At 41.5% G+C, this 15,580-nt stretch overlaps 1 protein-coding gene across 2 annotated transcripts in view; it reads left to right on the plus strand.

Annotated features, from left to right (window-relative positions):
• FGD3 (FYVE, RhoGEF and PH domain containing 3) overlaps positions 1-15,580 on the plus strand; it is a 175,835-nt gene that overhangs the window by 36,902 nt on the left and 123,353 nt on the right. Inside the window, exon 1 of one of the 2 annotated variants that reach the window (XM_072654349.1) lies at positions 14,774-15,004. The exons of the other annotated variant lie outside the window; for it this stretch is intronic. The gene's annotated coding sequence lies outside the window, so the exon portion shown is untranslated. Of the gene's footprint in view, positions 1-14,773; positions 15,005-15,580 lie in introns of those variants that run through there. 2 annotated transcript variants of the gene reach the window in all.

Raw genomic sequence — 15,580 nt, forward strand, 5'->3', positions numbered from 1 at the left:
AGCAGATGAGTTGAGGTTATATGTTTGTTCTCACGTGTCAGCTGGGGCAATGGTAATCTGGCGGTGACAGGGTGAGGACAGGGTCCATTCAAAGATTGCAGAGTCTGAGTTAGAGCCCTTAAAAACCAACCAGAGCGCAATGTGTTAGGGGCAGGGGTTCTTCACATGAGGTCTGAGAGCTTGTTTTTTAAAATATACATTTTGATGGTTGTACTTTACATAATAAATCTTAATGTAATCAATTTCCTTTGTAATGCTATATATTTTATTTTGTCCATTTAAAACATTCTGAGGCATCCATGGGCTTTACCAGACTTCCAAAGGGGCCCAATTTCACAAAAAAGGCCAAGAAGCCTAGCTTTAGGTGGATTAAGAGGCTAAAGTGGGGGGGGGGGGGTGGAGAAGGGGGGGCTGGTTTAAATCTCTGCAATCTTAACCTAAGGGAAGCAAAGCTCACTTTTGTCTGTTTCTGCTTTAGACAATTGATTAATCCTAGATCTGCTTACCTGTCTTGGGTGTGACCTATTGTTTCAGTCTTGGACCTTATCTTTCAAAGGGTTTGTCTGTCAGAATTATGTCACAGGTTGATAAAATCTCTGTTTCTACTCCACTTTGGAATGGTCAAGGACTAGCACCTCTGGTGTGAGCTCTTTCAGGGCTGCTCATTCACCTTTGTAGCTGGCACTTCAACTCTCACCTGTGACTACAAGAAGCTAGAGCATGCTCAGTGGCCACACCCAGTAATCCATCTGGGAGATGGGCTTGACCAGGTTGCTGGTAACCAACAGACCTCAGACTTGGTGAGTTAGTGGGTGTCTACCCCAAGCATGTGAAGACTCCTTCCAGTGAAATGGGTGGATTAGAACAATTTGTTCCAGTAGCCATGAATGTGGCTAAAGCAGATTCTGTGCAGTGCTTCGAGCATGGTCAGACATGTAAGATACCAAGGTCATTCACTGTGTCCAGGGTTATTGCCAGTTTTCCTGACATGTGTCTTGCCACTGGACTTTGATGAGTCTGGAAGAAGGAGTGAGACTTACCACTTTGTGCACTTCTGTCTCACTTAAATCTAATTCATGCTCAAGTCAAGACATCACCTGGGATGTCTTTGAAAATGAGGAACAAACAGCAGTATCCCAAACTCAAACTGCTTGCCCTTTCATTTGGTACATCATTTCTTGGTCAGGACATTCCAAGTCAAGGTCCCAGTCGTGGTTCTGGAGGACAGCCAGATTTCCTTCCCTTTAGATCTCATCCATGAGCTAGACCAGGTGAGAAAAAAACAAGGATTCATGACTGGAGGAACTCTAGGAAGCAGGACTGGAGGAGACTGAGGAAATTCAGTGCTGGCAGAGAAGGAGCTTGCTGCCAAGTTTTGGCAGGGGAGCAATCAAGGTCAAAGTCCTGTGGTCAGGGTGTGGGGAGAATGTGGAAAGATCCCTAAGCTAGGGGAGTTAGGATGGAAGAGCCAGGGAACAAAGGAGAAAAGTCAAGAGCTAGTATAGGTTAGACGTGATCTCGGTTCTTATGAGTCAGCTGGCTGGGGAGGGCCCCAGGGCCTCAGTGCACTCTAGCAACCGTTCTTTGGGTGTGGCTGTGAGTGGGAGAGACTACCCTCTCCTTTCACCATCCTCCCTCACTGGTTGTGTAGAGTCTGAAAGGTTACAGAGTGGGGGCAATTGGGGAGGGCCTAGTGGAAAAGGTAGAATGTTTTAGAATGTCAGTGTGGTACCTAAGTACCACCTTTCTGAATGAGACATGCTAAAATTGTTAGTAGTTTTAATGTGCTTAAAATTTATATTTATATCATTTTAAAATAAGTGTAAACATGAGAGAATGTCTTTTCTCTTTTCTTGGAAGAAATTATGGTTGTAATTTTTACTGCAATTTAAAATTATGGTTTGAGGTATTTTGATGTTGTAAATTATGATGATTAAACTCTGGTAAACCATTTGAGAAGTTCTAGGGGGCACCAAAGGGATGAGTAATTAAGAAGAGTCCATTTGACTCTCCACCCTGAGATTTAGTTGTGTGACCCTGGGTAAGTCACTTAACTTTTCTGTGCTTTAGTTACACTGCAAATTAGAGAGAATAAAAGTTACACCAAACTGGAGTTGTTGTGAGGAAAGTGCTATTATTATTAGTTTAGGGGTAGGGGAGGGACTCTCTCCTAGAATCTGTTAGTCATTTCTCCTTTCTAAATAAGTGGAGGATGTTCTGTAGTCAGGAAACAGGAGCTTCGTGGGTGGTCCAAAAGGAAACTTGTGCTTTGCCACAGGAAGAGAAAGGAAGTTGGGTTGGGAGCTGTCTTAAGGAACTGAGATGATGCAGACTAGTTTCAGGGGAACAATGGTGCTCTCCAAATGATCCTAGTGAGACTTGACCCAGACGGAAACTTAGAAACAGAGGTGAAGAAGCTTCACTAAAAAGAGAACCAACCTTAATAACAGTAGGAGGCAACGTGTATATTGGAAAGAGTACTTGATTTGGAATTTGAAGGGCTGGGTTCAAATTCAGCTCTGCCACCAACTATCTGTGTGACACCAACTACCTCTGTGAACACAATTCCTAAATTGTAAAATGAGAGGGTGGGGTGGGGAACAGAAGATCTCTAAAGTTCTTCCCAGCTCTCCATCTACTATCCATCCTAAGAGTGCACTAATGACTATGTTTCTGACAAACTGACCAGGTCAGGACAAAATGAGGTTGGAAAAGAAGGTAGATTGTCCATGGTCCTGAAGCTGCAGAGATTTTCAGAAGAGGTGAAGGAAATGATGGGTATTATTGATATAGAACCACCTAAAGCCCAAGGAAAAATCTTGGGGACTTGATAGGAAAATGCCTTCTTTAGGGAAGGTCAGGGAGAAGACACAGGGAAGATAACAACTGCACACCAGAGTGCAGTGGGGTCCAAGGCCAGTGGGGATGACCTGGGGCTCCATATTGGGAGTGAATCCTTAGAAGCTACTTCTGAGCCTGAGGATCCCTCTACAATTACAAGTAATATCAATTTAAATTAACTTCAGGTTAGGAGTTTAAGTGTATTGGTTTAGCATCATGGTAGATATAGTTGAGGTGAAAAGGAATCAGGACCTAGATGCTCTGTTAACTGTGTCACCAAGCACCTGGATCTTTGCCCAGATGTTAAGTAATGAAAGGCCTGTAATCTTCACTCTTCAACTTGGCCATTACTGTGCTCTTTGTATTTTTTGTTTGTTTTCTCTTAATTTTCTAGTAAAGTACCTCTTGAAAAATTCCAACCTTATCTCAGGCAAACTTAAGAGAAAAGGTGTTTTCTCTACTTTCATTAAATAGAGAGGAGCTTCAATTCAGTCCAGAAAGGTTGGATGCAGTAGTGGCAGCAAAGCTGACCAACTCAAGACCTCAGAAAGTGCTGGCAGAACTGAGTGAGAATCTAGAAGAGAATGAATGAGGGGCCAGGAAGAAGGACTGTCTTATCCCACCTAGTATCTTCAGCCCGCCCCCCCCCCCAAGACAACAAATTCTTACTAACATATACTTTGAGCTTTTTAAAGTTTGTTGAATTGAATTGCCCTAGGGAGCGCTGATTTTTTGAGAACAGAATAGTAAGAAAAAGAGAGATGCCATAGACTGGCTGACAAATGCCTAAATTTTCATATGTATATTTCTGGCAAAATTCTAAAATGTGTTATTAAAGCATTGGGTTTTAAACACCTAGAAAGAGAAGCAGTGATCTTGATTTGGCTGAGAGGTAGTCTGGCTTCATGCTAAACAAATCCTTTGAGAGAAATTTCATTTCCTTCTTTTCCCCTAGGCTTATAGATGGGTGGAAAAGGGGATTTAGCTTACCTAGATTTTAGTGGTACATAAGACAGCCATTCCCTCAGGGTCAGGGAGACCTGGATTTAAGTCCCACCTATAACAGACAGTGACTAGAAAAATTATTTACTCTTTCAGTGCCCCAGATAATTCTCAAGGACTGACCAAAACAATTAGCCAACTCCAAGAAGATGAAATTTAAGAGAGATAAAGGTGAAGTCCTACACTTTACAAATTCAAAATGGGATGGGGGTGGGGGTGGCTGGACAGTCATTCCTGTGGAAAAGAACTGGATGTTTTAGTAGACTACATATTCAATATGTACATATGTACCATGCAGCATGACAGCCAGAGTACTCAATCTCAGGCTGCTTGCGTACAATCTCAGGCTGCATTCGTACAATCTCAGGCTGCATGCGTACAATCTCAGGCTGCATTCATACAATCTCAGGCTGCATGCATACAATCTCAGGCTGCATTCATAGAAGCAAAATGTCCAGAAGAGGGGAGATGATTGTCTAATTCTTCTCTGTCTTAGATCATTTCTGGAGAATTGTGTTTAGTTCTGGGCTCTACATTTTCAGGAAGACTTTGAAAAATGGGAGAGCATCCAGAAGTCCCTCAAGTGAGGGAGGATATTAGGGACAATGTCATATAAGGATTGACTGAAAGAATTGGGGATATGCCTCAGAGAAGAGAAGACTTGAGGGGAACATGACATCCGTCTTCAGGTATTGGAAAGGACTGGTCGGTGGGTAAGGAAAGGAAAGAGGAAACAAGCATTTATTAAGTGCCTATTATGTGTCAGACACTGGGCAAGGCACTTTACAAATATTTCATTTGATTCTTACAACAACTTTAGGAAGTAGGTATTATTATTATCATCCCCATTTTGTAGTTGAGGAAATTGAGGCAAGCAGAAGTTAAGTGACTTGCTCAGACTCACTAGAACCTTAGATACTCGTCGCCAGTTTGGAACTCAGATCTTCCTTTCTCCAGGTTCAGCATTCTATCCCTTATGCTACCTAGCTGAATAAACAACTGGATTTGTTCTGTTTGAAGGCAGAATTAGGGGAAGTGGGTAGAAATTGTAGAGAAGAAGATTTAAGCTTGATGAAAGGAAGAACTTCCTAATTATTACAGTCATCAAATGATTGACCTTGGGAGGTACTGCTTCATAGAAATCTCCAAGCAAAGGCTGGATGACTGCTGGTGAGGTTTGGTGTATGGATTGGACCAGAGGCCTCTGACATTGCTGCCAACTCTGAGATCTTGTGTTTCTGGAACTTACTTGGTTTATAGCTTTGCAAACAAGCATAGATTTTAAAAATTAAATATGCTATTAAAATTTTAATATCAGATGATGGATACAACCAACTGTACTTGCTTAGCAACTATGTACATTTCAATTCTTTAATTTCAACAAATAAAGCATCATCACCTTTTCCCAGTCACTCCCTTTCAGTTTTTCTCCATTCATTCCTGCTTCCTTTTCCTTTTAGGCAGTCCTCATTAGTGGGTTCTGTACTCTGATCTGCTTTTTTTTTTGCTTTGCATTATTTCTTAGAAGCCCTTTTCTGGTTCTTTTGTATTCCTTATATATGTCTGTCTTAATTTAGCATAGGATCTTTAGAAAGGCCATGTGGAATAAAGACATTTTCTCAGACTATGATTGGGCTTTTTTTTTTTTTAAGTGAATTTTCAGAGACCAATTCCAAGATCAAATATGTATGCAAAAACCATCAAGGTTACAGCTCCCCAGCACAGGGAATACATAAACTAGCTTCAACCAATATGAAATAGGAGACTGAAAAACAATTTCGGACCCTTCAGGAGAATTTTGGAAAAATATATCTGTCTCCTCAAGTTATAGATGAGTCTAGGATGGTACATGTTTGAAAATGAAGGTGAAAAGCACTTAAGGTTTGCAGGTCTTTGTTTTGAGCCCATCAAAACTAAAACCACAAAGGTTTCAGTTTTATACACAATGGACAAAGTGTCATATCCTGGTTCAAAGGAGAACACCCAGTCTTCACAGATATAAAGAAACCTTTCAGGATGTGAACCCAGACTTACAGCAAAATATTTGGTTCCATTGTAGATGGGGCAGAAATATATGAGTTAAAAATTAACTCCCGTCTTTTCAGATTATATTCTTGGGCTTTTATGGCACGCATAGAAAAAGACCCAGATGAAGAGTCAGAGATCTGAGTTCTAGACTTGCTTCTGACTCTAATTCACTATGTGTCCTTGGAAGTTCCTTCTTTTCAATGAATTCGCCAGTCTCTGAGTCAGATGATCTCTAGGGTTCTTTGTAACTCTTACATGCCTAGAGGATTAAAAGGACTCACCTCTCTTCTCTGACATATGTGAATTTATAATGTGAAGTTTTAAAACATTATTTGTGGGAAAACGGAATTTCTACCTCCAAAGATCTCATATTGCTTCTTTGGCCTCCCAAGCAAAGACAGCGCCATGGAAAGCTCTTTGTGATAAGATTCTAAAGATTCTTGAGATAATCTTAACTGAACCTTCTCACCACTGACTGTACCCCATCCAGTGATACTTTTGCTGAATTCTTACCGTGTTTAGTCGTATGTAGCATGTGCAGCAGTTGGAGATATTGCAGGTTTGGTTCCAGCCCATTGCAATGAAGTGAATATCACAAAAAAGTAAGTCTCATGAATTTTTTGGTTTCTCAGTGTATATAAAATTTATGTTTTTACTATATTGTAGTTTATTATTTGTGCAATAATATTATGTCTCAAAAAACAGTGTGCATACGTTAATTAAGAAATACTTTATTGCTAAAAATTGCTAACCCTCACCTGAGGGTTTGTTTGGTGTTGGTGAACAATCTTGCCTCAATGCCAGTGGATGCTGATTGATCAGGATGGTGGCTGCTGAAGGCAGGGGTGGCTGTGGCAATGTCTTAAAATAAGACAACAATGAAGTTTGCCACTTGGATTGAGTCTTCCTTTCACTTGAACACTTAGAGGCCACTGTAAGGTTATTAATTGGCTGAATTTCAATATTGTTGTGTTTCAGAGAATAGGCAGTCTCAAGGAGAGTGAGAGAGATAGAACGGTTGGTTGGAGGAGCAGTCGGAACACATACAATATTTTTCAGTTGTTTGCCGTCTTATACCAATGCAGTTTGTGGTGCCCCAAGACAATTGCCATAGTAACATCAAAGATCGCTGACTACCCATAACAGATATAATAATAATGAAAAAGTTTGAAATATTGCAAGAATTACCAGAATGTGACAGAAACACTATGTGAGCACATACTATTGGAAAAATGGCTCCCATAGATTTGCTCCATGCGGGTTGGCACAAACCTTCAGTTTGCAGAAAACCCCACGATATCTGCAAAGTGCAGTCAAGTAAAGCTCAGTAAAACAAGGCATGACTGTACAAATGCTGGCTGTTATCTGTTTTTCTGAAGAAATGTCAGACTAAACTATGAGCTTTATGAAGTCAAGGACTATCATCTTAAAAAAATTTCCAGAATCCAGAAGAGGTCTTTGCACGTAGTAGATACTTAACAAATGTTTGTTGAAGGTAGAATGAATGAATGAATGAACAAATAAAACAAACCAGTTTCCTTCCATTACACAGCATACAGTTCTACTGATGTGACAAGATACAAGCTTATGAAGGAGTTTTAAAATTAAAAATCAATCAGTCACTCAGCTAGCATTTATTAAGTGCTCTTTACATCCTAGGTGCCATGGTAAACATGAGACACTAATGACAACATGCGTCAGAGGATACAAGTTCGAATCTCTGCCTTCTTTCTTTGTGACTTTGAACAAGCAACTGACCCTCTCTGAGGTCTAGATGACTTCCAAGGACTCCTCCTAAATCCTGTAAAACATACACTCAAGCGCTAAACTGAGTTGTGCAGAAAGTGTATGCTCAGAGATAGAGCCACCCAGAGAACTGGAAGAATTAGTGCCATTTTTTTTGCAATTGCTAATTTCCATACTTACTGATGTCACTTAAACCCAGCTTCCTTGAACCCTCTCCCTCTGTTGCTGAAACACTGTTGTAATCAGAGATGCAAGCACCCTCAGACATGGGAGGCTTGTGAGGACAAAGTGTTTAAGGAACCTAGGGGAGTTAAGGGGATAGGATATAGTCTCCAGGCAGGAAAGAAATCTGCCTTCCATCGCTCCTGGGGATGTCTTTCTTTTCAACTCAGACATACTTAACCTTGACTGGCTGGATTCCTAAAGCTGTTGCACCATATTCCTCTCTTGATGCTACTGTCATGTTCCAAGGCTCCTAGGGATTCTGATTCCCCCATGGCTTCTGGCCTAAGCATGGCTCTAAGCATGAGGTAGGGTTTTCAAGAGGACTTTACTTGCACTTAAGGAGAAAAGATTAAGAAAGAACAAATTTATAGAGCACTCAACTGTTATGCTCTGGAACATTGAATTCTTATCCTATGATTCCTGATCAAAGAAATTGATAATAATATACAGGACCCAGGATCAAGTTTTGATGGGACTTTAGATTTAGCCTAACAGCCTTATTGTACAGAAAAAGAAACTGAGACACAAAGGTAAAGTTACTTTTCCAAGGATACATAAGTAGCAGAGCTGGAAATCAAACACAGATCTTCTTTTTCCAAATATCTTGACCCTACAGTTTCTTGGATTAACCAGACTTGCCCCTATTCTCCTGGGACCTCTCTTTGCCTCCTTCACATGGCCCTGCCTCACATTCACCGTTAGGCCCCTTTGGGAAAAAATGGTGCCTGTCCTCAGTTTCACTTTCACCTTTCTCTTGGTTTTCCTCCACTTCAAGGCTCGGTCCCTCTCTAACTTCTATCAAATTTGGGAATCAGCTTTGGTCTAAGCACCATTAGGTCTCTACTCCAATATATCTATATCTATATCAAGTACATCTATCTATCCCCTAGACAAATTGTTAGGTACACACACTAATCAACAACAGTAGGGAAGGATGATTTACTTGTACTTTTGTGTTTCCTAAAGTCAGAACTAGAAACTAAGCCCCAGGAGATAACTGTCCCTGCCCCTCTCTAGGGTCCTGGTCTGAGCTTCAAGTTTCTTTTCTTTGATAAAAAGAGAAGCATATGTATGCTTGATCATTTAGTGCACTCTGTCCATGAAATCAAGGTCGAAGATCTGACCCCATGGAGATCAATAGCCTGTTTTATTTCCATACTGTGTAGGGTCTACATGTGGAGTCAATTAATCTGAGTATAAATTCTGACTCTGCTACTTACTACCAGTGTGACTTCAGGTAAATCACTTAACCTCTCCGGGCCTCAGTTTCCTCATCTGCAAAACAACAAAGTTAGACTAGTAGAAGATCTCTAAAGTTCCTTCCAGCTCTAAATTCTATAAACCATATCCAAAATTCTAGCCTAGGGGATGGTGGTCAGAAAGTGTGCATATGTCAGAGAAAATTCATTGTCATTTTGGGGGCCAGTGCCTCAAAATGCTCTTTTTCTAATGGGGGATTCTCAATGTCATCTTAAAACACAAAGGACAGTACATTATCATAAGATGACTGTATGGTGTTAAGAAAAAGAGCCGTGGTTTACAAGTAAGGAAATATGGTTCTCATCTTGGCTTTGTCACTGACTTTTCCTATGGTCTTGGCTAAATCCCTTCGCCACTCTGGACTTGGGCTCAGTTTCGGTGATCACAAAGGTCCTTTTTAATCTTGGCATATTCTGTGGTCCAAGGTTGCAACATGTGTGGAATAGTAGTAAAGCTGAGAGGTCTTAATGTGGTGAAGAAAGAGCATTTGAACAAAGTAAACCCGCTCTGCCAGCTACTGATTGTCTGACTGTGGGCAAGTCACAACCTCTGCTCCTTGGGTTTCTCATCCATAAAACAGGGAAGCTCATCTGCCTGTCTCATAGGGCTGTCCAGAGGTTAAAATGAGAGGGCGGATTCCATCGAGTTAAACAAACATTTTATTAATGACAGCTTGTTCGTAATGGGCCTTCTAAACAGAAGTTACTATTATTCATTGTTTGTTAGGCTGTGCTGGGCTGTGGTGTGAGTACAGATTGTCAGCAACATGTACTATTATTATTGTCAAGTTTTGAGAAGTGATTCCAGATTGTTATCAGTTAGGGTTGTCAGATGGAAAACATTCCCATAACAGCTGTCCTTTGCGGACTTCACAATATTTTGGTGGCTTTTTTTGATGTTTTAAATCCAGATATGCCATGTGACTATGAATGAATGATCTGTACCAATCTGAGTGGAGTTGGAGGTGGGGCAGAGGGAGAGGCTTATTTAGGTATTTGAAACTATCCATGAGCCCATCAGTATGGACATTCCTTCTACCAGTAGAGATTGCAATTTAATCACATTTTCTCAAACTCAGACTCATTTCCCCATAAATCCTCTACAAATCTTCATTCAATATACAAGAAAACTCTCTTCTGGTTCTTCTCTCATGGAGGTGCCCATAAAGTACTTGAGCCAGCTATCTGTTGTACCCCATTCTTTCTTCGTGACTGACCCATTTTTTCTGGTAATTCATAGGTTGATAGGATATACAACTTTGGCAAACATATAGTTCAGTCCCTTCTCCTTATACATGAGGAAACTGAGGCAGAGAAAGGTTATGCGTTTTGATCACATAGGTGGTGTCAGAGCCAAGTTTAGAATCTAGGCTATCCTTGCCTTTAGAACTAGTGCCGTTTCCACTTCTGTCCTTGATTAGCTCGGAAATGTCCAGGTATCTCTTCATTTTCCATCAGTGACTCTGCTGAATTTTCACTCTGTGGAACATCATACCTCTTTCAGTATAAGCTGATCCCTTGAAATCTCATCATCATGCGAATTGATCCATCTTTGATACTCCATACTATCTTAGCTCCCTTGGTTCTCTTTACCCTGTGATTGGGGGGCTGGAGGGCAGAGCAGTGAACTCCTCTGAAAGCCTTCTTTTATAGACGACTTGGCACTTTCCAGGCAACTTCATTTTCTGTCAGTGGCCCTGCTTAGCTTCAACTCCATCAATGCCATGCCCCTGAACATTGTGCCCCCATGATGGGATCCTCCCTTTCAGCTTCTTTTGTGTATTGTCACCCCCCCCATCAGATTGTAAGCTTCTTGAGGGCAGGGAATTGACTTTCTTTTTATTTGTATCCTGCATATAGCAAGCACTTAATAAATCATGCAATTAATCACTTAAATTTAATCAATCTATTTATTGAATTTATTCTTAATTAAAATTACTAAATCAGTCACTTAATCAGTGTATGCAGTTCCATTCAATAAACATGTGTATACATATACATGTATTATTATCTATTATGATATGTTGAGCTATGCTGTGAATGTGGACTGCCAGCAACATGTACTATCATTGTTGAATTTGGAGGAGTGATTCTCGAATACATGTGTGTATACATGTGTGTGGTGTCACATGTGACCATGAACTTACATGTTGCTGACAGGCCATACTCAGTATAGTCCAACATAGTATAACAATAATGTGTGTACACATACATGTATATGTATACACACAGTGATACATTTAAGATACACATATGTGAAATATGTATGCATATGTGTATACACAAATTATTTTTAAAATTTAATTATGTATGTTCATGTTCTCCCTCTTCACCCCAGGCCCAATAGAATATAAACTCCTTAGGGGCAGGGGCTAGTTCAATTTTCCTTTGTGTCCCCATACCTAGTACAGCCTCTGGCCCATAGAAAACATTTAATAAAAGCATGTTGAATGAATGGTATACAAATTGGGGAACTGATCATGTCAGTTTCCCTGAGCCTTTGCTGCTCATGTATAGATTTTTCCTCCAGTAATTAATTGTTGGACATATGCTATCTGGCCTGACTCTTTCTGAGTAGGGACCCCTGAGGATTCTAGGAGTACCCCTGAGGAGTTGGGGCATCTCTCCTCCATTCTTGTTGGTCAAAGCCCCTATTTCAGGTGGTAAGTTCCCCCCACCGTTAGCAGCCAATGATTAGCACTCTAATTCCATTCAATCAATTGACATCAGTTAGCTTTTACAAGGGAATATTAACTTTGAGGCTATAGAAAGAAGTACAGATCCCCTTCCACCCCATCTCCCCCCCTCTGCAAATACCTATGGGCATACTCTCCCCTTTATCACCTCAATTTCTGGACAGAGTGGACTCAAACTTAGCATGTTCTGTATAACCTTGATCCCACCATTATATGACTAACCTATATCTTAATATCACTCTTTGCTGGGCTGTGCTTCAAAACCCTAATGGATTTGACTCCCAAATTCCCTCATTCCTCTCCTGATCTTTTGAAACCCACAAACCCCTGCTTCCAGTTTCTTTCACCTAAAAGAAAAGAATAAACTCCAAGACAGACAACAAACTTAGGCCCTTATTTATTGGGTCACAGTCTTACTCAGAAGGAAAAGGCCAGAGACTTCATCTCATGCAATAGTGTATCTCCTGGACTACATCAGTCAGAAAGAAGGCACACTTAGTGAAGAAGTCCAACCAAGGGAAAAAGGCTGAGGCTGAGGTCGACTAGGGCCTAAGACTTTTCAATGCCCCTTTTCATCCCCCTTCCTAACCTCTCCAACTCTGCCAAGTTCTGGCTCCAGTGATGAAGCCAGTCAAGGGCTTCCACTCACCATATGGTTAGCAGACTGGGAGCAGTGATAGAACATCTCTCCAAAGTCTCTCCAAGGTATTTCTGCTGCACCTCATGACAGCTCTCCTGGAAATGCATCAGCAGACGACACACGTATAGGAGCCAGGCTTATTGGCTAGTGCCCTGTAGCATTATCTTAGGTTTTTTAAGCACTGTTGTTCCAATTCATCCTTATCTTATTTGCTGCACTAATCTACTTTTCTGTTGTTTTCTGACTAGGACCCAATAGTTTGATGATTTTTACACTATAGTATAATTTGAAATCTGGAAGTGCTATTCCACCCCTCTCTCTTCCCCTCTCTTTTATTTTCTTTTTTTTTTTCATTATTTCCCTTGAGATGATAGGCCTCTCATTCTTTCAACTGAATTTTGTGATTGTTTTATCTAGCTCTATAAAATTCCCCCTTGGTAGTTTGGTATAGCAGTAGATCTATAATTTAATTGAGTCACTATCATTGTTTTACTCTGTTTTGTGGCCCAACCACGAGCCCTGACTATCCTTCCAGTTATTTGTCATTCTTTATTTTTCTGAAAGTATTTTGTAGTTATATCTATAGAGAGCCTAGTGTGACTTGGTAGACAGATTCCCAGCTATTTTATGGATTTTGTAATTATTTTCACTGGGATTTGACTGTCTGTTGTTTCCTCCTTGATCTTGTTATTGAAATAAAGAAATGCATGTTGTACATGTTTAATATTGCTGCTATGATGATACCACTCATTGATCAGTAGGCATTTATTAAGTGTTAGAATTTTTACGTAGCCAGTGATGATAATGTAAGAAGAAATTTGATGAAGAGAACTTGTATTCTGCAGAATCTATGATAGTCAAGTAGGTTCCGAAAGTAGTATTTGACGGAGTGTACTGGCTTGCTGGCAGATGGTGTTGTGTGAGAGTGTTGGAGCAGGATTCAGAAGTAGTCCTGTCATTAAGAGTCTGAAGCAAGTCTTCCTGACTGCAGGTCCAGCACTCTGTCCATTGTGGCTGTGAAATCAGGGAGAGTTAAGTTCAAATTGAGCCTAGGTGAGACACTAGGTGACCCTGAGCAAGTCACGTAAGCTGTCTCTGCCTAGGTTTTCTCATCTAAAGTAGGGATAATGGGTGCACCTATTTCCCAAGGTTGTGGTAAGAACAAATGAGATATTTGGAAAATGCTTTGCAAAAAAAAAAAGTAGGTGCTAATCCAGGCTCATCCATCAATAAGCTGTGTGACTTGGTAACTTATTTAACCTCTCTGGGTCTCAGTTTTAATTCATTTCAATATAATAAACATTTCTACTGTGCTAAATGCTGGACAAAGACAAAAATGAAATCTCCCCTGCCCTCAAGGAGGTTATATTCTATTGGGAGAAAATAAGTATGATCAGATAAGTACAGACATAAAATATATATGAAGTAAAGGCAAAAAAAATGTTGACGGAGAAGGGCATGATTGGGAAAGGCCTGAGTTGAATGCAGAAGGAAGCTAGGGATTCTACAAAGTAGAGATGAGGGGTGAGTACCCATCCCAATTCACAATACTGGGTTGATCTCCCAACCTGAAATGCAAAGTCATAATCCACCGTCCACAGACGTCTCTTTTTATGAACAGGGCTCTGTGCTAGGCAGCTGGTGATGCAAAGACAAAATGCAGCCCTGCTTACGTTCAATGGGAGGAACTGCACGTAGCAGCAACAAAACAAAGCCACAACAAGAGCATCAGAACAAAGGCATTCAAAAATAAATACGAAAAATAAACAGTTTTAGTAGGTGGGACTTTCCAGCTCAGGTCAGTGACTTCCAAAAGGCTTCCTTCCCATGAGGTCCAGGATCTTAAGAACCATGGCACTATGCCTTGGGAACTTTTCAAAGCTTTCAAGACTGGGAGGATTAATAGATAACAAATGAGTGGAAGACCAGAGGAGGCAAGGTCCTGACTTCTCTGTAATGGTAATACAGCCCTGTCTCCTCCATTCCCCTCCACAATCTGCCTGCCCCCACCACTCCCCTAAGCCTGCCCTGGTTCTGAAATCTCGTTTTCCCTCTAAAACTCTTTCTCCTTTTCGCTGCAGCCTTTGCCATCAGACCAGCCCCCTTCCCCTCCCTCCTTCCCCCTCCCCACATTTATTTCCATGGTAACCATTCTAAGGCATTCTGCTGGCAGAAAACTACTTTCCCTCTTTCATCATGCAAGCTGGCTTTGTCAGGGGCTCTGTGTTTTCCTACAGCTGTGAATGAATCCCGCCCCCCCCCCCAAAATAGAGGAAAGAAAGAGAGGAGCCACATTTGGATGGACAGTTACTATTTAAGAGGCCCTCAGCCAGGAAGAGCAAAGCAACCTTCAAATGACCTGTTCCCCCCACACATGGCTGAAGGGGGGAAACCACCAGCCCTGCTTCATTAATTGATTAATTGGTTGACTGAGTGAGGGCTGGTGGGAGTGGTATCCGAATTATCATTTTGTGGAGTGAACCTAGGGGAGGAGGCCCAGCCATGACTGGCTGCAAGGGGATCAGTGGGCAGATGGCTGGTTGGGCTCGGAAGCCTCCGGCTCCCCGGTAAGCAGGCTCACGCCTTCTTCTTGGATTCGCTGTCCTCTCTCCAGGTGTATGGTTAGAAACGTTGCCTCAGGCGACCTAGTGGCATCAGCCAGGGCTTGGGGATCCTATGGCAAAGCCAGAAGGTGCATCCGCTTGGTCCTTAAGGGAGGCTTGGGTCTGTGCATGCCGTGGATGTGTGATGTTGTAGGGTTAACTCTGAGTCTGGCTGGGTGGGGGCTTTGAATGAGAGCTTGGGGGGTTTTTGTGTTGCTTCTTTTTTGTCAAACTCACCAGGGAAGCTGGCAAGTCACTCGCTGCTTAGAAACTTGGCCACTCTCTTTGGCTTTTTTTTGAATGAGACTTTGTTCCCCACACGTGGGTGAGTCTTTACTGCTAAATCCAAGCCAGTTCAAGGTGGTGCTTTCTTGAAGGGGGTTTGTGGGACTCTGTGTGTGTGTGTGTGTGTGTGTGTGTGTGTGTGTGTGTGTGTGTGTGAGACTATGTGCATTTTAGGAAAGGGAAAAGTGTGTGTGTGTGTGTGTGTGTGTGTGTGCATTTCAAGAAAGCGGAAAGCTTGCCTTTTAGAGAGGGTAT

Source organism: Notamacropus eugenii, chromosome 1 (genome assembly GCF_028372415.1).
Source record: "Notamacropus eugenii isolate mMacEug1 chromosome 1, mMacEug1.pri_v2, whole genome shotgun sequence".
NCBI classification, from domain to species: domain Eukaryota; kingdom Metazoa; phylum Chordata; class Mammalia; order Diprotodontia; family Macropodidae; genus Notamacropus; species Notamacropus eugenii.